The sequence below is a fragment of the Micropterus salmoides genome, unplaced genomic scaffold, assembly GCF_014851395.1.
Source record: "Micropterus salmoides isolate LMB-PRFRI ecotype aquatic unplaced genomic scaffold, ASM1485139v1 Ms_hic_scaffold_4, whole genome shotgun sequence".
Taxonomy (NCBI): Eukaryota; Metazoa; Chordata; class Actinopteri; order Centrarchiformes; family Centrarchidae; genus Micropterus; species Micropterus salmoides.
The window spans coordinates 32,487,422-32,511,225 of NW_024043372.1; the positions used below are offsets into that span (position 1 = coordinate 32,487,422).

A 23,804-nucleotide genomic window follows, 5' to 3' on the forward strand; every position below is an offset into this window, starting at 1 on the left:
ACTGGTAAATGTGAAACTAGGCGAGCTATCATGTCCACTATGTCCAAACTTTCATGTCATTTTATGAACTGAGAATATTCTGAACTGTACCATAGTGTGAATTTAAGCTTAAGCATTAAAATTTGTTTATAGGGTGGTTAAAATGTTGGGGGACGTGAAAGTGAATGCTGGTGCATCCTCAAATATGCTGGTTTATAAGTCGGAGCCCGCAGGCTGTGTCGCATGCTGATCTATCGGCTGGGTTAGGATTTGAACTCGCTCAGCTTGTCTCAGACCCTTCTCCTCCCGCGTGCGCCGTCCTATCCGCTGTGCGCTCTAGACTCTAACACCCCCCGTCTCTCCTCTCCTCCTCACCTCGCGGAGCTCGACGCGCACAGGCACAACAGATGGTACAGTACTGCAGGCTGCAGAAGCGCAAGAATTTACTAGATGTAGATGTACTTTTATTTCTCGAAACTTCACAGGAAGGATTAGTATAATTGGGGGGGGGGAACTCGACTTTGACAGTCACTGGATCCTACGTTTAGAGGCAGAATTTGGTGTCAAGGTAAGTTGAGATGTTTTCTTAATAGCTGTTTTCAGAATCAATGAACCTAGAGCAGAATGCGCAGAAAAAACAAAACGCGATGACTTCAAGTATGTTTCTTCTTGGGCAATGTTATCTATTATATTTTTTTGCTTCCTTTCTGTGTGCAAATCTATTTAGAACACTAACCCTAAACATTTAAGTTTGTTACATAATATTTCACAGTATGAAGAACAGTGGAACAATGAAATAGCGCTCTGGCATCAATGAATCCACCATTAGATCTAATGCCTAGATTTTTACGCCATGTGGGTGAGGACAAATCTGTTTATTGACATAGTTCAATTACAGCTTCGAAATCTATTGCAACAAAATGTTTCCAAAACTAATCTGAAGCAAATCACAAAATATGTGTTTTTTTAAGCCTAATGATGTGAGATGTTTATTTTAAATGGTACTTGGCAAACTTTATAGTTTCATCATTAATGACGGTATGAATAAAGAACATAGAAATATCATACCTCCTCATTATCATGAATTCTCATGGCAGTATGGAGTCCTTTAGTTCTTACAAGTCTTCACTAGCTCCACAGGCACACATCTAAGTGCTGATGCTGCAAATGTGGGGATGCTGATGCCACAACACTGAGCAACATTCAAACATTTTAGTGACTTAGGTCAAGCCCCCCCACAGGGCAAACATTTAATGTGGAAAAACCATACACACACTGCCATGTCAAAGGTCAGTAATACGCTCTGACATTGTCTATGGTGGGTTTTCATCTCTTGTGAGAAGGGGTTAAAGTTGGCTTAAGCGCGGCAGCTTCGGGCATGTTATCGTTGCTCAGCAGTGTATGATGATAATACCTCTTATCAATGCAAGAAATCTAAAATGTAATACCATTCTCCCTGAAACGTGTAATGAGGAATGAAAGTATTCCGGGTTTTTTTTTTGGGGGGGGGGGGGGGGGGGGGGGGTTAATAACCATCAAATATCACATGCATTTTTTTTCAAAACACATGTACTGGTGACCATTGCAGACATTAAAAGTGAAGCATGTGGAAACATGCCATCATCAGTGTTTTGCATTCTGCAAAGTCTCAAGAATAACTCCTGCTTCCATCAGCTTGCAATGAATAGATAAGGCTTTTTACTGTAACAGCATATGAGACACTGACACTAATCTCTCTAAACTCTTGCATGTTCCCTGCCTCGGAGGAACATTAAGACAATCTGACATTTATTTCTAGGATTTAATAAGACTAAGAATAAAAACAATCAAGTCTCAATCTGCCTCTTGACACTCCTTATGATTATTCTGCTACTTAGATATAAATTCAGGTCTGTACCTTTGGGAGCCCACTAGCCAGCTGAGCCACATGGGAGAATTTATGCTATCGGCCGATGCTGTTCAACCATATGTCATGTCCTTAAGGCCCTTTAAGATGAGGGATGCGCATCGTGTTACCAGTGAGCTGTATGTAATGATTTGTTCAGTCCCAGAAGAGGTCCAAACCTGTGGTGGACCCCAGCTGGCCCCATGGCAGCAGCAGCTACAAGGAAGCACAGAAGATTACCACATTGCCTCGCAATTTGTACACAATTAGATCCCCAGGGAGAGCTACTCGAACTTTTTGTTGCATCCGCTCTTGGTTTCTGGCACAATAGAGAGATGTGGAAATGTGAGGATTGCTTTGGAAATGTGACTGCAGATGTCCACTAATTACTGGTGAAATAATTAGGGTGATGTTGAAAATGAATGGAAATGAATAACTCAGAGGACAGTGGAGTAGGTTCTCCTGGAAAAATAGCTATCGGATAAATTTCTGGAAGTCTGCTCATTCAGATCCAGCCTGCCAAGGTACTGCACCCAAAATTGTTTTTATTGCTATCTGCCTTTACTAGTCCTGTGGTTTTCTATATACAGTGCAGCTTGTGCAAAGTAACATCCTTTGTCTCTAAGATATTACGCATAATATTTCTTCTCTTTCTTTGCATGTGCCTTTATTTGTGCTCATTAAATTTTTTATGGGACCTTTGAGAGTCCTCAACCATTAATGTTCCTGTGCAAGAGCCACACAACGAACTAACTTCCCCTTGTGTGCTCTTACATAGTGAAGGAGTGTACAGTGCTGAATACTTGTACTAGATCAAAACACACACTGAGCAGCAATATTGGAGCATAGATTGGTATGTACTGCAGCAAAGATTTCATGTGGAGGGCCAGAGAGATTATCCAATATCTGAGATAGTCTACTTTCATTTATCAAAAACACTGTTCTAACAAGAGGAGGATGTGCATGCAGTGATGCTTAACTGATGTTTCTTTGTTTATCCGTCTTGCTTTTTGTTTGCCCAACTTTTATGTCTCAACCTTGGAGGTTTTCCGTGAGGAGAGTAAAGTACACATTTTGACACTAAAGCACATGAATTGTCAGAGATTGTCTCAATGTGGTATTTCATTATATTGTAGAGGTGTTCTGAGTAAATAAGAAAAGCTGGCCTTTGAGTCGTGAAAGACCTGTGTTATACAAGAGGACAGAGTTTAACAACTTAGTCAGAGACATCATCCCTCAAGTGTGGAAGGGGTTAGATCTAAATTAATAAGATAGGACTGGCTTTTTTATGCAGTGTACTGTAGTGTGTGGACTGCGAATCTCTCGCTTTGAACAGTGGAATCAAAAGCAACGGATACTCAGCCACTGCAGAGGCTGACTGTTGTATTGACTTTACATAACCCACATTTGAGGTATACCTCATAAATAGAGATTTTTTCTATATAAACTGTATATTTTATATTTTTTTCAGACAAACATATGAAATGCTACATTGCAACACAGAGGAAATAAAATGAGGTGATACGTGCTTTCTAATTACAAAAAAAAAACAGCCTATAGATGTATTCTGTTTCATAAATGTGATGTCATGGCAAATATGAATATGTTTCATTATAATTATTTTGCAACGCAAAGCATATCCTGTAAACTAAAACTAATATTAATCATGCAGAGATTCAGTTTTACATGTTAAATTTTACTACTGGTATCTTATAAATTATACATAATATATTTTTAGTTAATGGGCTCCATTTATTGCTTCTCCAGTTTCACTGCTGCTGTTGTCCACCCATCAATCCCAGGCCAACACTGTCCTCACATGACTCAAGTAGCCAAGCAAAAATGAGTGACGCCATCAAGTCAGAGACTAACTGCAGCAACACATGGGCTATTTTCTGTAGCTGTGTATGTGCTCTCTCCATTTACAGTGAATCAATATTCTGCTGTGAGAAGTCAGTGAGAGTAAAACGAGGGGGATACTACAATTCCTGCAGCGATACCTGTAGCACTCATTAGCATCTGACATTAAGCTGCTAATGTCAACATGAAAGAGAATATGCTCATATTTGTGACAGAGATGATGGATGCATTAAAAATAAACACAATAAACATACAGTGTATGCACACATTAATAGTTGATTGTCAAGATGCTTGTTATAAGAGCTCATCCATGCATTTTGTGTCTTGATCTCTGCTGGTAACTTACTAATCATTATGTGTAAGTAAATGTCACTGTTCAGCACAAGCCATCTGTTAGATCATCACACCTCACAGCAGTTTATTATAAATATTAACATTCATTTTTACTATCTGACTCAATCAGTAAACGATATAAAGTAAATTCTGAAATTAGATTTTTCCCATTGGTGGACAGTCAAAAGAAGGTGGGGTCTAGGCACAGCTCTTGACCTGCGGGGAGAGAAAAAGCATGTGATGTCATCAAACCACAGAAGTAGAAACCACAGTTACTTCCACTCCCCCCCTGAGTGGCACGCATGCAGCCGTCAGCATGGCATTGTGCATTCACATGGTGGGAAAAACATACAAAGAGAAAATAAGCAATTGGACTTCTGTGTACTTCAAGCGGCTGTGTAATGTCAACAAACCAAAGGTGATTTTCTGAATATAATTTGCTATAAAATTCTAAATAATTGGTGGTGCAACTCGACCACCAACATTCAAGTATATTATGCTAATAGCGGTTAATGTAGTCTCGAGCAGAGATGAGGAGTGGGCTACAGAGGTCTGGTAAGGTCTTTCTGACTGCCCTGATTTGTTTCATTTTCAGCTTGTATTCTTCAGCCCCAGCTGATGCTGACTCAAGTGACATCACTTGAGGCAATTCATTTGAGCGTGTGAGTTCCGTCTGTAACGACAACAAGCATTACACTCTTCACATATGCTGCCCCAAGGACACCTTCACATGCAGCCTGGAGGAGCTGGGGATTGAACCGCTGACCTTCCGATTAACAGACAACCCGCTCTACCTCCTGAGCCACAGTCACCCCAACTCTACCTGTAAACAGCCATTGATGTAAAATTGGTACTTTTCAAAGACAAAACCCTATTTTCACAATCGCATTCTAACTGTGAACAGTCAGGTCCTACATGAACACATAATATTTCACCCAAGTTACAGCAGTTTTGATTATTTCACCAGAGATTTCTGAATGTATGTTTTCCTCTTGCGTTCTTCATACTAGTTTGAAGTGGCCAGGACTCAGTTGGAAAAACCTGATAGGATGTACTTTCAGGCACCAATAAGGATTCAGGGACATTTGAATCAGGATCTCTTAACAATTTTGTGCATGTTTGCTTACGTTGCCAAGCCACTGTCAGTAACTAACTGGATGAAAGCCACATCCAAACAGTCCATGTGAAACAGAGCTGTTGAAATGGTAAACTTTATTAAAAAAGAACTTGTTCTTGTCTCAAATTTTCACCTTCTAACTTCCACAGACTATTGACTGTCTGGTACTTTGTCTTTAGTTTAGTTTGTTTCCCCATTCAGTGTTATTTAGTGACAGAGGTAGGAAGTATCCTGAAAAAGTAACGTACGTGAATATGCTCTATTGCAGAGCCAGCTGTGAACTAATCAGTCTCTCATCTGTGCTGTTTTGTCCTGGCTGGTTTCTTCTTGTCACAGGCATCTAGGAACAAGTTACTGACATTGACTCTGTAATCAGTCATTATGGGTTCTATCAGAGGGAGCACACAACAGCAGTTATGTTTTTATCACATGTGGCAGTGCCTGCACTGTTTATAAGGAGGAAACAATTAGTGTCAGTTAAAGAAAAACAGCAAGACTGATTTAATCAGTCATGATTAAGACAGTGGAAGCCTCCACTAAACAATTTAAAACAGGAGTGTTTTCTGCCCTCAAACCTCGTCTTTAGTGAAAGGGTTACTTGTGGCACCATGCAACTTCAAAGAGCCACCCTGGCCAGCACCCACAAACAGAACATTTGAAGGGGAATTTTAAATGGAAGTGGATTAATATTTCACCTCAACATTGATTCATGCTGCCACTGTAGACATTTTCATCTGCGAGCGAGTTGCTTATGCAAAGGTATGCAGTGACGTTACCGCGGTCTTGATCATGCACATCCTCTCCTTTCCATTGTGCATTGGAGGTAATGGGCCTCCTATGTGGAGCGTTGCTCATAACTGCTTAGTTGTCACCCCAGCTGCCTGCTCCTTCATTTTCTCATTCAACAGTAGTAGAGATAACAGGGGTCGAAGTGATGAAGGCTGTGATGGATGGAAGGTATTATTATTGACTTGTGGTGTTTGCCGACTGCGTCCTGAAGAAATAGGTGGCATTTTCTATATTTGAGTGGCAAGGTAATTTCTCAGGTGACATTTTATGCATCTCGAGTCTGCAGCATTGTTCTGCTCTATGAAATGAAAAACTGATGAAATGTATTGAAATTTAAAGTGACATTTTCTGTTATGACCAAAATCAGTGCGCAAAACACTCAAGCTACTGTAGATGCTATGCTATCAGTTTTCTGAGGGAAATAAAAATTAATGCTTCCAGGTTCTGTTTATCGTGTTTCAAGTGTCGGTCCTGTTATTAAATCCTCGCTCCCTTTTAATATTGCCTCCTCTACATGTGTTATTGTACTCTACTGCATGTTACACAGGTGAAGGACAGGGGAAATCTATTTTCATTAAAGTTGCATGACAGCCCCTGAAGACAACCAACATTTGCATGACTACAGTAGATGCTGCTCCCTCATTGCTCTGCTAATTTGTCACCATGGTGCCACTTGTGTAGATTTGCTTTGACCCTTGAGTCAGAACTTAATGATGCTCTGGCATTGACTCTGCAATAAATACTACTGCTCTGTTTTTAACCGCCTTGAAAGGGAAGCACAGTGGAGGTTGAACAGGCTTTATGATCTGTGTGTTTTCAGTTTTTGAGTTGGACGTTTAAGCACGATGACAAGCTCAGCTTTGTCAGTTTGCAATTTTGAAATTGGCTTCTGGCAAAATATGAGGAGGAGGGGGATGGGGAGAAGGGGCTTGGAAATAGAGCAGGTAACTGTAGCACAGACAGTGTGCAATTAAATCAGAAATGTTAAAGGACGTCTGAGTCAGCAGAGGGAGCAAAAAGGAGTGCTATTTTTTTTGGAACAACACAAATTAATCTTATGTGCCCAGCAGGCTGGATCACTTACAGTAGGTTGTATATAACAAATTAGTGATTTGCAAATGAAAACAAATGATAGTTTAATTGCTGAGCATCACTGCCTCAATAAAACAGCATTAAACCTGCAATAACTGTTTGTTTTTTTTTGGAAACTTGGGGGCAGTGGAAAGTGATGAACATAATATTGACATATAATCACCTTTTAAGTTGATTTGACGAACATGTTAGAAAATAGCTGCTTATTTACACATCCAGCAGTTGCAGAGTAACATTAGCATTAATTTGAAGTCGTTTTTCTGTCTATCTGGCAAATGTAAGTACAGTATTCACTACTTTCGCTCAGTCGGTAAAGTTGTATAACGGACAGTAAAACAATGACATGAAACTCTCTGAAGCTGAGGGGAGCTTCTGATTCAGGTGATAATTCTGACTCTAGGGTTCCTCAGCCTCTTTCACTTTGTCACATTATTACTGTAAAAATATCAATTATAGCCACTTCAAGGAAACTCAAATTCCATCTTTATGACTTTTAGATATTTCCCTGAAACTGTGTGTTTAAAGCTTTTTGAACGGGAGATTGTAACCTTTCATTGCCTCAGTCTGTGCAGCATGGAATGCTTATGATAAAACGTGTACAGTAGTTAAACTTAAACTGTGTACATTCTCACTATGTATGGTAAACGGTAAAGTTGCATGGCGCCTTTCTAGTCTTTTTCGACCACTCAAAGCTCATTACACTACATCACATTCACCACATTGACGCACTGACGTTTCCAACTACCCACCAGAAATGGAAATTTACCCAATCATACACATTCATACACTGATGGCACAGCCCTTGGGAGAAATATGGGGTTCAGTATCTTGCCCAAGGAAACTTGGACATACAGACTGGGGGAGCCGGGGATCGAACCACAGCCGCCCCTGGCTTCGTATGTGTTGTGACAGAGGAAAGATATTGTTTGTAAGACCTAGAAAAAGGTTTGTGGTTCTTATCTGAAGGTGATTCACTAATTAGATAAAAGTTTGCTTTTATGAGATGCAGCAATTTCACACTGAATGCGATCTACTGTGCAAGATCTTTGTCAGCAGATAAGGAGGAGGGAAACTGGGCTGAGGGAACAGGTGGTAGACATTAATGAGCAGATCCAATAAAATTCATTCAAAGCAACATGTTCCTACTCATCTTTTGTGAAAGACACAGTAGTAGCACTGATCCATGTAATGCCCATGAATGTTTATCCTTACTAGCCCAAGATGTAAACAAACCTCTTGGACCTTGAAAAGACAAACAAGTAAAAATATATCTTCTAAATTTAGCAATATGCAGCTTACATACCATTCCAAAGCAAATTATATTTTTCTCTACATTGAACAGAAACAGTACTGTACTATGATGCCACACTGAAGGACTTTGTAACCAAGGCAACTAACAACAGGCGCAGAGAATGGTCAGATTAGCCGGTGAAGTGTGAAGAGGAAGCATTTCAGATTTTACATAAACCTAAATGACGAAGCTGTCTTACATCAAGACATTGTCTGAAAAACTTAAATTAAACGGTTTCACTTAGGGAGACATAGGTAGACATACCTTTGTGGTGTTTGTGGTGAGATTTTATGCATCTTTTTTATATTAAGTACAAATTCAGAGGAATTTTTCAACACGGGGCTCAAAGGCTGAAGGCACATAGCTGAACACAAGGCTGGCGATGAGCTAATCACATGCTTCAGGAAAAGAGCTTGGTGGAGGTGGATGCCTGCATTAGCGACAAGGATTCACACCTCAGTCATTCATCTCACTACCTCCCACTGCACTGACCCCCTGTCACATGTTCTGAGTCACCTGGCTCCTCGCCACTTCTCCCTGCTTGTTCTCTCAGCGTCTGTACGTCAGCCTCTCTCTCTCTCCCTTTCTCTCTCTCTCTACTGCTCTCTCCTCGTGGAGCACACCAACACACCAAGAGCAGATTAACTGTATCACTGCCTAGACAAAGCAAGAAAACAGAGGAAAGTATATTTAGGTACAGACTGCTACTATTGACTGGAGAAAGGCCTCAGAGATAGGCTTTTTTTCATTCATGTGGGACGAAAAGAAGCATGAGTACAGCTTTGTGGTGGATAGCGGTGGATTTGTAGAGCAGTGAGCCTGGTCTTCCAGCCACATTAACTTATATGAGAAAGGCCAAGGGGTTGGTCCTCTGATGCATGCTCTCAAAAATCTCCAATTCAATGGCACACATTTGTAGCCGTGGACATAGCTGAGACAGTCAGTAAGGACTGGCTTCATTGTGCATGTTGTATCTGCCATGAAAATTGTCGTCATGAAGATAAAACTGCTGAGCCACATGTCACATATGACATAAAATAGACAGCAGCTTCATAACAGCCACTCTGTTTGATTAATCGGGAACTTGGAGAAAATAATTTTACAGTAGTTGTTTTGAAATGGACTATTATATGCTTTGTGTATAAACATACGGGTTCAAATTTCATCTTGGACACAGCAGTTGAGAAAGCAGTGTGACCCCAATGTCCATTCTGAGTGATGTTTACCATGTTTACCATCTTAGTCCACATTTTAACACAAAGTACATCTGAGGCCGTTTTGCAGGTATTTGGTCATTAACAAAGGTATAAAGAATTATACAAATTATCCTTTGACTATATATTTGCTCTATATACCATAAAATGTATGTAATCACATACCATAGGTAAAACATAGGTAAAAATGGCCATAATCATGTTAGATAAAACAAACAGACAATATTCATACACATAACTTAATTCTACATTTCGAGCCATTTGGTTCAACATTCATATATGGAGGCACAAAACCTCAGAAATAAATGAGGTGTTGACAGCGTTCTCTGATGTGGTGAAGATCATTGGTGGGTTTTCTTTTGATCAGATGATGAGCCGGAGAAGGGGTGTTCATGATTTACACATCTTTTGTGAACTTTTACTGAGTGGATATAAAAATAGTTAGGATGCAGACATTAGCTCTTTCTCTCTTAAGCATAACGTCCCTCAAAATTATAAGTCTAAAAAGTATGTTCATATGGTTCTAACTTTATAGCACTAGTACAGTAGAGCGGAGTTGGAGAGCAGCACAGGACCGGTAAAGTGTTGGACCATGCTCTCTTTCCCTTTGAGAAGGACAAATGTGTTCACACTGTGGGTGTGAAACATGCATGAATGCCTAGAACAATTTAAGCATTGGCTGGAGTGTAGATGACGTTTTTTGGGGGGCAGCTTGGTGTGTTCAAATGGAAATGTAGCCAACATGGGGATTGGGTTTGCTTGGCTCTGCTAAGGAGCAGGTGGGCACGACTGGTGGGCAGGCGGTGCTGTGATTCCACCGGGACTATCAAGGCCATATGCAGGACAGCTCACCACCCCTCACTGGGTCTGTGCTGTACAGTGGGCCGCAACACATTTACTCACCCCGGTCTGAGGAGTGAGAGCATGTCCTCGCAGCAGGCAAAGTTCTTTCTACACCAAGAATACGTCATCTCTTACAGACAGAGGCGGCCCTCTTCTGCTACACCTTTGCTTTCACCTGTGTGACCACTGTGTAACCATGGAGACAGAGGGTTGTTAAGTTGCATTTACACTCATTTGAAACTTTTAAGCCACTGCGGTGTTAGTCAGTGTGGTATTATGACCTGGATTTTCTACAAGCCATTCTGCAGTGTCTCCAACATGTGTTTACCTGCACACAGCGAGAAATACAGCTGCTCCACTCGAAGGCTTTTGTAAAGCAGCTAGAAATTCAGTGCAAGCTGGCTTCTCTTGCTAAGTATCCAAAAGCACACAGCAGTAACACAATTCAATAGTTCATGAACATTCTGTCAAGAGAGATTATGCATTCCTCATCCTGCTGGGTTTCCTCCCCCAGAGAGAATAGTTTGTAAATATGATGAGGCTGCGGAGAATATTACAGAACTGACTTACACGGCATATTAATATCCTGTATGTGGAAACTATAGAGCTCAGTAACCTTTAATATTTTCTTGATAAAAATCATTATAATATCCCAAAGACTATAATATTAAGGACTGCACTGCAAGAAAGCAATCTGATTAAAAAATGAAGAGGATGTTCATTACAGTCAACTGGATGTCCTTTAAATTTTCAGTGCAATTCCTGGTTTTAGTTTTTCAATAAAAATGCATTCTTTGTCTCTAGTTTGTTTATTTATTACCAGTAATTTTAGTTTTCGTTTCAGCTCACCTTAAAGGTTCAGTGTTTAAGTTTTAGTGGCTTCTAGTGGTGAGGGTTGCAAATTGCAACCAGCAATTTACAGTGCATTCACATGCTCCTCGGATGGTCCTGTTTCCCGAGTTGTGAAGTTGTTCTTCCAACTTCAGTGTGTGTTCATGTGCTCTTAAATCGGAATGTGGATTCAGTATGGACGCTACTACAAGATGTGTTGGATTAGCATTATCAGAGCACATAAACAGCACGCAGACATCTAGTCCACTCTACATGGACAGCAAACTAACCGTTATAACCATATTATAAATTAAATGTTATATGCAATATGTGATTTAGCACGAATCAAAATTCTGTATACTTCTTTATGTCCCATTTACACTTTATTTCTCTTTTTGCAATAAACATTTAAGAAGGAAAAAGAGATTATGATTATTCCTACACCACATGAATGCACATCAGTCACAACTCACCCCTGTCTTTCCAAGCGCACAGGAGAAGCTACGGTGGCCGACACGCTCTGTCGGCTCTTGTGCTAAATAATATGTGTGGGTCTGCATTTGTCCAAATTTCTCTTCTTTTCCTACTTCTAATAAACCAGACTACTCCTACTACTAACGTTACTTGTTCTTCGTCTTCTACTTCGTATGTATCAGAATCAGAATGAGCTTTATTGCCAAGTAGTATTTTACACGTACGAGGAATTTGCTTTGGTGATAAGGTGCTACATGTCAGAGATGCTTACAAGTCTTTGAGCTAGAGTCTAAGTCAAGTCTCAAGTCACTCATGGTTATAATGAATGTTGTATCACCTACTGTGTTCAATCCAATCAGAAACTGATATACAACAGTTATTAAATAATTTTTTTTAAATATACCAGGCGAATGTCCATGTTTTGGCCATATTTACTTATATGTTCACTTTTATTGGTAGTTATCTTTAAAACACTATTTCTCTCCATACGACCACGTTCCAAATAACATAAAGCTTCCAAAACATTGAAATGTTGATAATAACAGTCAATATAAATGACCAAAAACACTCCATGCTTTACAGGCCCACAGATTGAGGGGTTGCATGAGGTTGTAGCTCCTACGGTTCGCCAGCAGAGGCCGATAAAGGCCGCCTCTGCCAAACAAGCTCTTCTTCGGTGAGAATTTGAGGTAGAAATGAAACTTATCGGTGTCCGTCGACCTCAGCAAGATGGCGGCCCGCCAGACGGTCTCTGTGGACACGAATGGCCGCTGTTTTTGGACGGAAACCAGCTAGAACAGCGAAAATCGATTACGCCCCCCCCTATCGGGTCAGTTCGTTCCCATGTGGTACTGGAAGTCAACACATTCCCTCTCTCAAACCCAGTGTAACGTTAACTAAATAAAACTGTAACGGTACATGATCAACAATAAACCTGTAACCTGTTTGCAGCCAATGTTAATAATTAACGTGATGGCAGCCAGCGGGACGTAAATGATTATGTTAATCGACCACTACAAATTAAATGCAAACAAACGCTCATTCATCTTTTCATAACGAACAGCAGTCGGAGTAAACCCCTCATAGGTCGTAGCTAAAGCAAGAAGCAAGCTAACGTTAGATGGCCAACGCTGAGCTAAAAATGTTTACTAACCTCAGATTTCTAACCTATTTTGCGTTCAGCACTTCTTTGTTTGGGCCTTGTTGTATGAAGTTTTAAAGCCAAAGTTTATGATGAATGGAACAGCAGCTGCCGGTGTTTGTGTCCTCTCACACATGTGGCCGTGCGCAGCTGATACTACATGTTACGTAGGCAGGTTATAGGTAACGCAAGGAGGGGAATAACAGCAAGCTCATCAGTTGTTTCCTAAAAATAAAAATTGTTCACGAGTCCTGCACCTCAAGTCCAAGTCTTTGAGGACGAGTCTCAAATCGAGTCTGAAGTCACTGTGGGTGCGACTTAAGTCGGACTTGAATCCGCGTCTCAAACTCCAGTCCCCATCTGTACTACAAGTAGACAAACATACAGTTGACATAAATAAATGTAGAAATATATAAATAAGGAATAAACAAATGCAAGTTATGAAAAAAGATACTTACATAGGCCTACTCCATTTTTTGTTGTGCAGACGTATTGCAACGGAAGAGGATATTGTGAACATATATATACATATAAATATAGGAAATTAAATTAATATTTACATGTTCAGAGACTTTAAATGAAGCTGTTTTTGTGGCAAGAGGATTTGGTCCTGATGTAGAGACCTGCGCGGGACTGTTTTCTTGATCCCGCTTCTGCCTGCTCCCTCTGATTTTGTGACCATTATTGCCCATTCCCGCAACATGTGTATTCACTCCCACTCGCATCCGCAAACATTGTGACATGCTGACACACATACAGACACACATGTTCAGAATAACCAACATAAATCATTGCATTCATTTTTGTCAGTAACAACTGAGAAGTTTTCCAAATTTCAGACTTGTCTTGCTTTGGTCTTGAATTGTATAAGCCCGTATGATGGAAGCCAGCGAGACTGTGCAGTGAATAAACCTCACTCCCGGACACATGAAGAGATTCGCACTGGCAACTGATGCCAGTGCCCATGGGGTTTAGCCATTTAGAACTTCTTCAACTGCCGCAGGAAGTACATCCTCTGCTGGGCCTTCTTGGTGATGAAGGTGATTTTCAGCTCCCAGTTGAGGTCCTGGGAGATGATGGTGCCCAGGAAGCAATAGGATTCCACAGTGGCGACTGGGGACTCACGCAGGATGATGGGGCTGTGCTCTTTCTGAAGTCCACGACCATCTCCACTGTCTTCAGAGCGTTGAGCTCCAGACTGTTCTGGCTGCACCAGGTCACCAGATGGTCGATCTCCCACCTGTAGGCGGACTCATCCCCACCAGAGATCAGTCCAATGAGCGTGGTGTCATCCGCAAACGTCAGGAGCTTGACGGTCTGGTGACTAGAGGTGCAGCTGTTGGTGTACAGGGAGAAGAGCAGAGGGGAAAGAGCGCAGCACTGAGGGGATCTACTACTACTACTACTACTACTACTACTACTACTTGTATCACTCCACTAAGCCCTGCTCACCAAACCCACAAGCAGAAGCTGGTTGTCCTTTGAAACTTCATACCGCTTAGGGCTCACTCTCCCTGGCGAGAGTCTCGCCAAGACCATAGTCCCTCTCGCTGCAACTCGTCTTCTCAAAGACGCCCCACCAATACTTCGCGGCCCAGGACACAACACCCCACTCAAAAGTTATTATCACTGTTTGTCATCATGCCTCTTTGTCACCAGCCCATAATGAGCGTCATGGCATCGAACATAATGAGCCTTACGCTCCGTGCGGAGGAGAGACATGATCAAACACGTGTTTTGTACTATACGCTTTTGTTGGCAAAGGAGGGATGGGCAGTTCTTTCATTGCTGCAGGTTGTTTCTCAGTACATTGTGTTTGCAAAACTTCTGAAGCTACACTGGCAATTTTGAACTTGACTGGGTGAGAGCAAATGCAAGGTTTGTGCACGAGCAGTGATTGACACTGTGTTAGAGACTGCTCCTGGCTCTGATTGGTTGTTTTGTTCAGGGAGCTGTGGAGTCTTGCGATTTTTTTTCTAAGATTAATCATCTCATGTACTAATTTCAGGATATTGTGACAGTTGCAGCAAATATGACAACAAATGTTTTCCTACTGCTGCTTTTAAGGGGGTGGTAAGTGGTGGGCGGTAAGTGGAAAAGAAACCTCCCCCCAATGGAGTCTAGACACTGGTGGTGGTGGTGATTTAATGAAGAAAGATCTGAATGTGATGAGGAGTGGACTTTAGATGAGCTCAACCTGGACCTGGTTATGATGAACTGAAGGTGAATAGGGTGGAGGAGGGCTGCAGCGATTTCGCACAGCTGACAGAGAGGAGAACAGATTTTAAGTTTGACAGCGACTACATGATTGGCGGATGGAGATCGTAGCAGAATCTGGTTGCAAGTGAACGCCCATGGTCAGCTGACAGAGGGCAAGAAGAGAGAAAGAGTGCGTGTGAGAGAGAGTTGTGAATTAATTAAGCATTAAGATTGTCTACCAGGTTGAACTTACACTGAGCTTCATTAGAGGTCAGGAAATTCAGTTTGTATTGAAATTATTAAAAAACTAATTAAGCTGAAGGCTTTCTGCACACAGTAGGAATGAATACAGGTAGCACACACTACACTATAAAGCATTAGTTAAGTATTAGTAAATACAGAATTAATCATTTATAAAGCATTGTTCATACATTAATACACATTAGTAAGTCATTCATAAATACAGTTATAAATGTTTTATTCTTTATTATCTACACACTATGAAGCGGTTGTTAAGTAATAGTACATTTTTAATTCATCATTTATAAAGCATTGTTCTCACGTTAATACACATTAGTAAGTCATTTATAAACATAGTTATGCATGTTGTATTCTTTATTAATAAACTCACCTATAATGTGCTTAATAATTGTATTTTCATACTTTATACATGATTGGTTCACTATTTATAAATGAAAAATTATTTTAATGACAAACCATTTATATATGAGTTGCTAATGGTTTATAAGATAATTTGGAAAGTTAAAAAAAAATATATATATATATATATGCACCTATGGTTCATACGATCATGTACAAAGTTTATGGAAATTATTTAATAAGTATTTTCCCTCTAAAGTAAGGAAAGAAAAAAGTCTCGGTTAAGCTTCTCAAGTCTCAGCTTTTTTAGGGCCTGGGTTTATTGTTTTTGGACGTCTCGGCGGTCAAGTTAGCAACAATAAATACGCAACGTCCAGTTTGGCTTTCAAAATAAAAACTCAATATTGAGTTTGTGTTTAACACAGGAAACAAGTGAAAGTACGGTTTCTGGTCAAAGTCCACATAAAAAATACAGGCCTTAAAGCAGCGCTATAGCGGCGCATCCAGTAATCTCTGCAGTGTGCGCTCACTTTAGCGCCAGACCGCACCAAGGAAGAACAGAGAGAAGCGGTTAACAAATGTTTAGAGAAGATCTATTGCCTTTAAATTTCATTTGTAAATGGTTAATGAGGCGTAGACAGTCCTCACTTTAGATGAGCTCACGCAAAATACTTTCCTAACCATTAGTAACTACCAGAATTAATCATGAATTGCAATATTATTAAGTGTCATAAAACATCTATGAACACGCACTATTAGGCCATTTATAAATAATTACATGTCATGTCAAGTTAGCGGTTGATCAAAGCACTAGGGAGGGAGGGGTGGGGTGTAAGATTGGTGTCCTTCAACAGACCATCGAAGCAACGTTTGCTGGGGCATCTTTCTGGTAGTCTAAGTAGCATCCTTTGGGCTTTGCCACTAGCAGATTTACAAGTTATGCTGAGACTGTTTGTATTCTTTCACGGGAAAGTATCAAAAAACCGGCAGTTATGTATTAATTTTTTTAAACTTTCCAAATGATCTTATGAACCATTAATAACTCAACAAAATGATACTTCATTTATAAATATTGAACTGATCATGTATAAAGTATGAAAATACAATTATAAAGCACATTATAGATGAGCTTATTAATAAAGAATACAACATGTATAACTTTATTTATAAATGACTTACCAATGCTTTATAGTGTGTAGTTATTATAAAGTGCTACCGGAATACACATGTATGCACCTGCACAGCTCAGACGTTTACAAAATGGAGGAAGAGGTATATTACTGGAAACATTAAAGTTAGGATTAATCCTGTAATCGATGGGATCTGACTGTCCTTAATGTACTTAATATCTCATTTCAACAACTGTTAAGATTTTAATCCTTAACTGTGCTGCAGCAGAAAGAGTTGAGACAAGCATCACATTAACTAACACGAACTGATACATTATCATTGTTCTATTTTCTAGGCTTCTCTCCAAAGTAGCAAGCGTTAAGAGAGAAACTTCTCTTTGATTTCACACCAAGCCCTCAGACAACAACAGCTCTGCAGCAGTCCAACCCATCAGTTTCTGTTCCCACCAAGAACCTCGTAGCACACTTCTAACAAGCAGCGGCATGGTGCCCTGGCCATGAAGTCTGTTCATGCTGTTAAGTTTTATTTGCTCTCTCAGAATAAAAGAGAATTTAAATGAACACGCGGATGTCTTTCAAGATTGGACTTGGATGGAGAGCTAACAAAATCTAAAACTGGTTAACTTGTGAACAATAAGGACGCCTCTGTACAAGTTTGAACCATGCGTGGTTTTTATCAGCTACACTGCGTTGTGCTGATTTGAAGCTGGTAAAAATAAAGGTGGATTAAGCCAGGTCAATTTCATACACATGAGTTTGCTTTGTACAATGTTAAACCTTCCATTGCAGTACTCCTGTTTTGCTGACTAACTGTTTTAGCTGAATATCAAAATCTACCTCCACCAGAGTTCGAGTTATGGTAGTTAGTCACAGGACAGAGACAGCACTGCTCAGTCATATTAAAAAACTTTCTTCAAGAATGATACTATTGACCTGACTTAAATCCCACAATTAGATATTATTGTTAGCTTTCTTTTGCTTATGCATATTTAATGTAAATCACAGTATGATTTGATCTTAATAATAATTAAGTATTTTATGTAATTAATAATGTATTTTGTTAAAAAGTGCCCCTTTGCAATGTCCCACTCCCTGTAGATTGAGGCTATTTTAGCAAAAAGACATCACATAGAATGAATCTAAACAATGCAGACCCACATTTTCATCACGCATGCATTGCCTTTGAGCAATGTATTCATCATAGTGCATTCGGTTTCAGTAGTGCTGGACTTCAGACACAACCCTCCAGATCTGCCTTGTTTTAAACATCATGCTCCGGCTGCAGCAGCGGCAGGCTCAGCCCCCCACCCCCACCCCTGTCAAAGGCATTTTCATGCTCTGAACTTCCTATTTTCAGTTCAGTGAAACGATGATATAAGAAGCCCCCTCTCCCCGGTGGAGAATAGAGCTGTTCAAACTGAATGAGAAGACAGAATAAAAGATGGAGCTACCACGCAATGCTACGCAGAGCTACAGCGGAAACTAATGAGAGCATTAGACACAATCTATTTACTTTACACAGAGATGGGAAAACACAACAGACAGTGGGAGAGCAAAAGGAGAGTGGTGCTTGAAAGAATGTGTTGTCATATCAGAGTTAAGGAGAAATGTGATCCTTTAAAGGGGCAATATGTAGTTTTTCAATAAAATTACTTATTAATAAGTCAAATTTTCATTGTCTGATTGTCAATGGGCTCAAAACTCTTAAAAATGAAGCACACGCCTGTTTTCTCTGTTGCTTGCATCAGCCACCGTTCTGCTATAAATGTGAGGACACCGGGTTGGATTCAGCCCTGTGTGTGCTCCCGAGCCTCTCTTAGACTAAAGCGACAACAGTGCAGCTAACAACATGCAGTCCACTAACACCATGAAACAACAGGCTCACAGCGAAACACAGACTCCACGTAAGGGAGGGAATTGCCGACTGTCCCGTATTAGCCGGGATGTCCCTCGTATTAGGCCTAATTGATATGTCCCATATGTGACCTCTCTTGTCCTGTTTTTTGACTACTACGCTGATCAAACCACAGACTGATACAACAGCAACAGTGCTGATCACGACACTTGACAATGGTCACTAACACCTGTTCACCTCGACTGAAGGTGAGCCTGTGTTGTACTCTGTTGCCACCGAAACAGAAAGTGTGCGTGAGATAGTTTGACGGAGTGCGGTGCAAGTTACCTGACTTTTATGAAGATAGTGATGAAACTGCAAATGATATTCATCAAGTTCTGAACTGCCGGACAAGTCACAAGTAGCTATGTTCTTTTTAGTTTGTCATATGTACATGAAGGGGATAACCTTTTGTAACCTACTGTGCAAGAGTCACAAGTGTTTTGTATTAGACAAATATTAAAGGTAACAGGTAGTGGTTTAATTAAAGGACTGTGTTAAAAGTACCTGCTGTAAATAAACTATTATTAAACCTACAAAACATTTAATTTAGAGATTAGCTATCATTATGAAAAATTGCTTAAAACAATACACTGTATATTCACACAAAACCATACCCGCACTGCTGCAGCAGTCCCACCTTTTGTCCCTTATTTCATAGTGACAAAGGATACAAAACAGCAATACAGGTTTATGTGCTGAAGCCCATTAGACCAAACATATTCAGATGATGTCGAGTAAAAACACAGTGAACATCAGAAAAGCTGGAGAAACACAGAGAGAGTCACGTTAGCACGCCAGCTAACATGAGCAGTTGCTAACTTTATCCAGTGCAAAGGTGTATCGCTTTCCACATTAGTTCACCAACTAACGCGACCCATGTTACTATCCACTGTTATGTCAAAGTGTTGATTTAGTCTTCAAGAAATGATGTAACAATAAAAGGAAATGTGGAGCGATTGGTTTACTATAGGGATGAAGCCAGTAGCAGCCAGATAACGCAACATTAGCTCGGACCTGCTGCTGTTTGCTTCGTAACGTTCAATATAAATGTATTATGGTTTTACCAAAACTCAGGTACACAGCTTCTCCACCTCTCAATCGCTGTAACTAACGTGACCCACATGATATACAATACACAGATAGTAAACTAGTTACTGAAAAGCAGACAGGCGAGCTAACGCCAATGTTGCATGTCGGCTAAATGCAGTAAATCTATAATAGTAAATGGTAAGTCTATAGCCACTGTCACATGTGCCAATATGCAGCTGGCTGCGCTGAATGAAAGGTACGGAGCCGGTGTTGATCTGCTTCTGAGCTGGAACGTTTAAGTAACAGAGCCTGAACAGAGCCAGTGTTTCTGCGTTTATTGCAGGATCTCTGTATGAAAGCGGTTGTATTTTGGATTATGCTCACTCATGAGTTGAAGCGAGCACACTTAGCAGCACACACCCGGTTGCAATCTTAAAACCGCACCACTAGTGGTCGCTGAAAACTCCATAATGTGCCTGCAGAAAACACCTTGGTGTCTTTGCCAGAAAGATTATGTTAGCGTGACACAGATATGTATTTTTTTCTTTGCTGAGACCTTGCATTTTTATGGATGACAATGGTCGGTCTATCAGTAGGTCAGTGGATCAGTCCACCACTTTGGTCCAAACTGAAAACTACTCGATTTATTGCCATGACACTTTGTACAGACATTTGTGGTTCTCAGGAGATGAATCCTACTGACTTTGATGATCCACTGAATTTTCCTCTAGTGCCATCATGAGGCTAACATTTTAGTTTTATAGTGAAATGTCTTGACAGCTATTTAATGGGTTGTGATGACATTTTGTACAGACATTCATGATTCCTAATAACTTGGTGATCCTCTGACCTTACATCTAGCTTCACCATCAGGTCAAAATTTTCCTTTGGGAAATACAAATGCATTTTCATCAGCACCAGCTGTACTTTTTAGTGATAAACCTTCAGAGAATTATCATCTGATTCTGCAGCTCCTCTTGGCTTTATGTAGCTTTATGGTGCGTGTCAGCTCATTGTTTAGCTATCTTATTTGGTTCTGGTACCAGTTTGGATTCACCCTCACCATTCTCATAGTGTTATTTTCAGCAGCACAAGGAAGCCTTTTTCAGCAGAAAAGCTCAACATTTACATTTAAATGTACTCATTTGGCAGGTGCTTTTATCCAAAGTAACTTACATTTGAGGAACAACATACAATCATCAATAAGGCATCAATGAAGCATCAATAAAGTAAGAGATCTACAAATGTCAATATATTCTAGTAAGAGCAGCAATAAATACTAGTACAAGCTAATGAGCACGGATGGCATTAGTGGAGTAAATACCTAGGGAAAGAAGTTAATGCAATCAATCATAGGTGTCATTTACATTGGGGATGCTGGGGACATGCCCCCACCACTTTTTGAAATGGCTGATTTGTTAAAGTACGTTCTGAAATATAGCTTGCAGTTAAATAACAAATGAAAATGCCTTCAGAAAGGTTTATTTGCACATTAAGAAAACATGCAATGCAACTGAAATCTAAAAGAAACAAATGTGCATTGTCCAAAAAAAGTAACTTAAGCTAAAAAAAAAAAGCTATTGATTATAAAATGACCCAAAAACGTGCAGCACGAATCAGTAAGTTTAACAACTTCTTGACACAACTTTAACAACTTTCTTTTTGGCCAAGTTTTCTGAGGACAGAAGACTAAATCAGGTATACATATGTGTTGTCTCAGCAAGGACGATATTACAGGAGAAATGTTGATCTGCAGGAGAAACAGATCTGAAAGCAGCACAGAATGACAGAGCTGCACTGACTTATATTCTGTTATATTTATATATTTTGAAATATATAAATTAAGACATTTTCACCATAAATTGGTGGACTAGAATGCAGGAAATTAAGTGTTTAAAGATCAAAGTGTCCTGGGGGAGGTCCCCCCAGACCGCCCGCTCATGTATCTCAGCATTGAGGATGTCTTTAAAACACTGTTTAAGGATGTTTTAGTCTCATTCTCATGAACCTAATATTGCGTATCATGATGTCTTTTCACACCCCTAATCTGAGCCCCTGTGTCCCCACCATTATATCACTAGGAACCTTGGTGCCATCCTGAGATCAAGGTGTAATTTCCCTGTAAATAAAATCTTTATTGCAGTCTATAACTAAAAAGATTACTGGTTTTAAGAAAGTGTTTGTTCAAGGGAAACCGTCATGGAGAGAACAAAGGCCTCAAACTTACAAACGCAGGGTAAAAGACAACCGTTATCAGTCCCAAATGCCAATCTATGAAGACTTGACTTGACTATGATGAATAGAAAACATTTCCAAAGTCATGGACGTGTGGTAAATTATAACTTAGTCAAATTATAATGAAAATATTTTGCTTTACAAGGAAACAGATATGATTGCCTTGGTTTTTCAATAGACATTCTCAATTCTGTGCAATGGAAATTCATTAACATGTGTAGAAGAATGAACACATTTATTTTGATGGATGATTACACCATTATGGTTATGGATGATTATTTTGATGCCACGTGTTAGCCTACTTTGCATACTAAAACAAATATTTCCAGATCGGCGGTCAATATATCATTCAAATATTTAATGTTACTATATATGAAATTAAAAAGGGGGACAATTCCGGTTTTATGTATATTACCATGGTAACTGTTGTACTGTAATAAACTGTTATGCAGGCGGACTGATAAAGTTGAGTACTACGAGCCTATTCAGTCCTCCAAAGTTGGTATTTGTGTGGTCTATAGAGAACGCAATGACTTTGTTTCCAGGTTAAAATTTTGGATGAACACGAGGACTTCAGCTGCAATTTCCTCTGCTGTTTCTCCTTTCAATTCAACAAAATCAAGCAGTTTTGTTTCCACAGATCATATATCTTAAACTATCGGACTACTGTGGCAGTGGCTCCATGATTGGGCACATCAATCAACAGGGACACAAAGTCAACCCGGTCTCATTCTGTGTTACCAAAATAAATCCCCATGATGCTAACTAGTAACTCACTATCCATAGCTTTCAGACATGTGACATGCGCGGTGACCTGGAGGACAAAACAATAGACCATAGCGGCTCACACCACGACTCCCCCGTAGAGACGCCGCAAAAACAGTAAAATTTTATTTGGATCACCTCTAAACTTACAAAAATGATAGATAGGCTTATGGGCACAAACTGCAAGTGTTGGGCAATGTCCAATCCATATAACATTAATGCATCAGCTGCCGCATTTCTATCGTTTAACCACCAGGTCCTTGCCGCTGCTTGAATCCCTCACCTAAAACAGCCCAGGCCTGTCCCCTCCTCGATTAGTGCATCCAAAAGCACAACAACCATCCAGCATTTTGGAAATGCAAAAGTAACAAACTCAAAGTAACAGTGTATAACTTGCTTCCTGGTTGGCGGGCAGCGAAAAATAAAATTTCCAATAACTGTGGAATCATTAAGACACGTGCATTTCGATTCCGCTTACCGGTTTCTAACCTTTTGCTTATTTCAGTCATACTCCCTATTGAACTGCAGTAAGCATTTTACAGCCCATAAAGGTTTTTATCTAGGTCTTTATTTATGCCCGGACCTGCTACGCGGACCTAACGTCATTTGTTATTCAGTATGTCAACAAAGCATGCGAGAAGAGAGTACTTCTGTTTACATGCGGACTGCAGCACATGCTCAAGTTTGGCTTAGCTTCTCAATGCAACACCTGCATTTAGGATATTTTGTGGAGGAAGCACCTCCAATTTGAAGAACACTTCACTACTTCAACATGCCGTGAATCTGAAGGAATGCACCGTGTTCGCAAACTACCCAGAGACACCCCTCCAGTACAGAAACTCCTTTCACTTAAGCCATGAAGGGGAAAATAAGCACGGAGAAAGTAGATGAATGTTACCGAGCAGTGACAAGATTTGTGGTCAAGGGGTTGGAATCAAAACCGAGATTCAATAAGAACCAGATTTGATAAGACTATAACCGTACTATGGCATCACATTTTGTCCTAACACAACTATCAAACTATCTCTAAACCTAACCCTGTAAGCTTCTTTATTAGCTGGGCTGTGCAGTCCATAGATAGTCCATAGGTAACTATAGGG

At 40.1% G+C, this 23,804-nt stretch overlaps 1 protein-coding gene across 1 annotated transcript in view; it reads left to right on the forward strand.

Moving 5' to 3' along the window:
• Positions 1 to 240: 240 nt before the first annotated feature.
• Positions 241 to 23,804, forward strand: part of LOC119886585 (caM kinase-like vesicle-associated protein) — a 45,901-nt gene continuing 22,337 nt past the window's right edge. The window contains exon 1 of the mRNA XM_038697416.1: positions 241 to 547. The gene's annotated coding sequence lies outside the window, so the exon portion shown is untranslated. The remainder of the gene's footprint in view (positions 548 to 23,804) is intronic.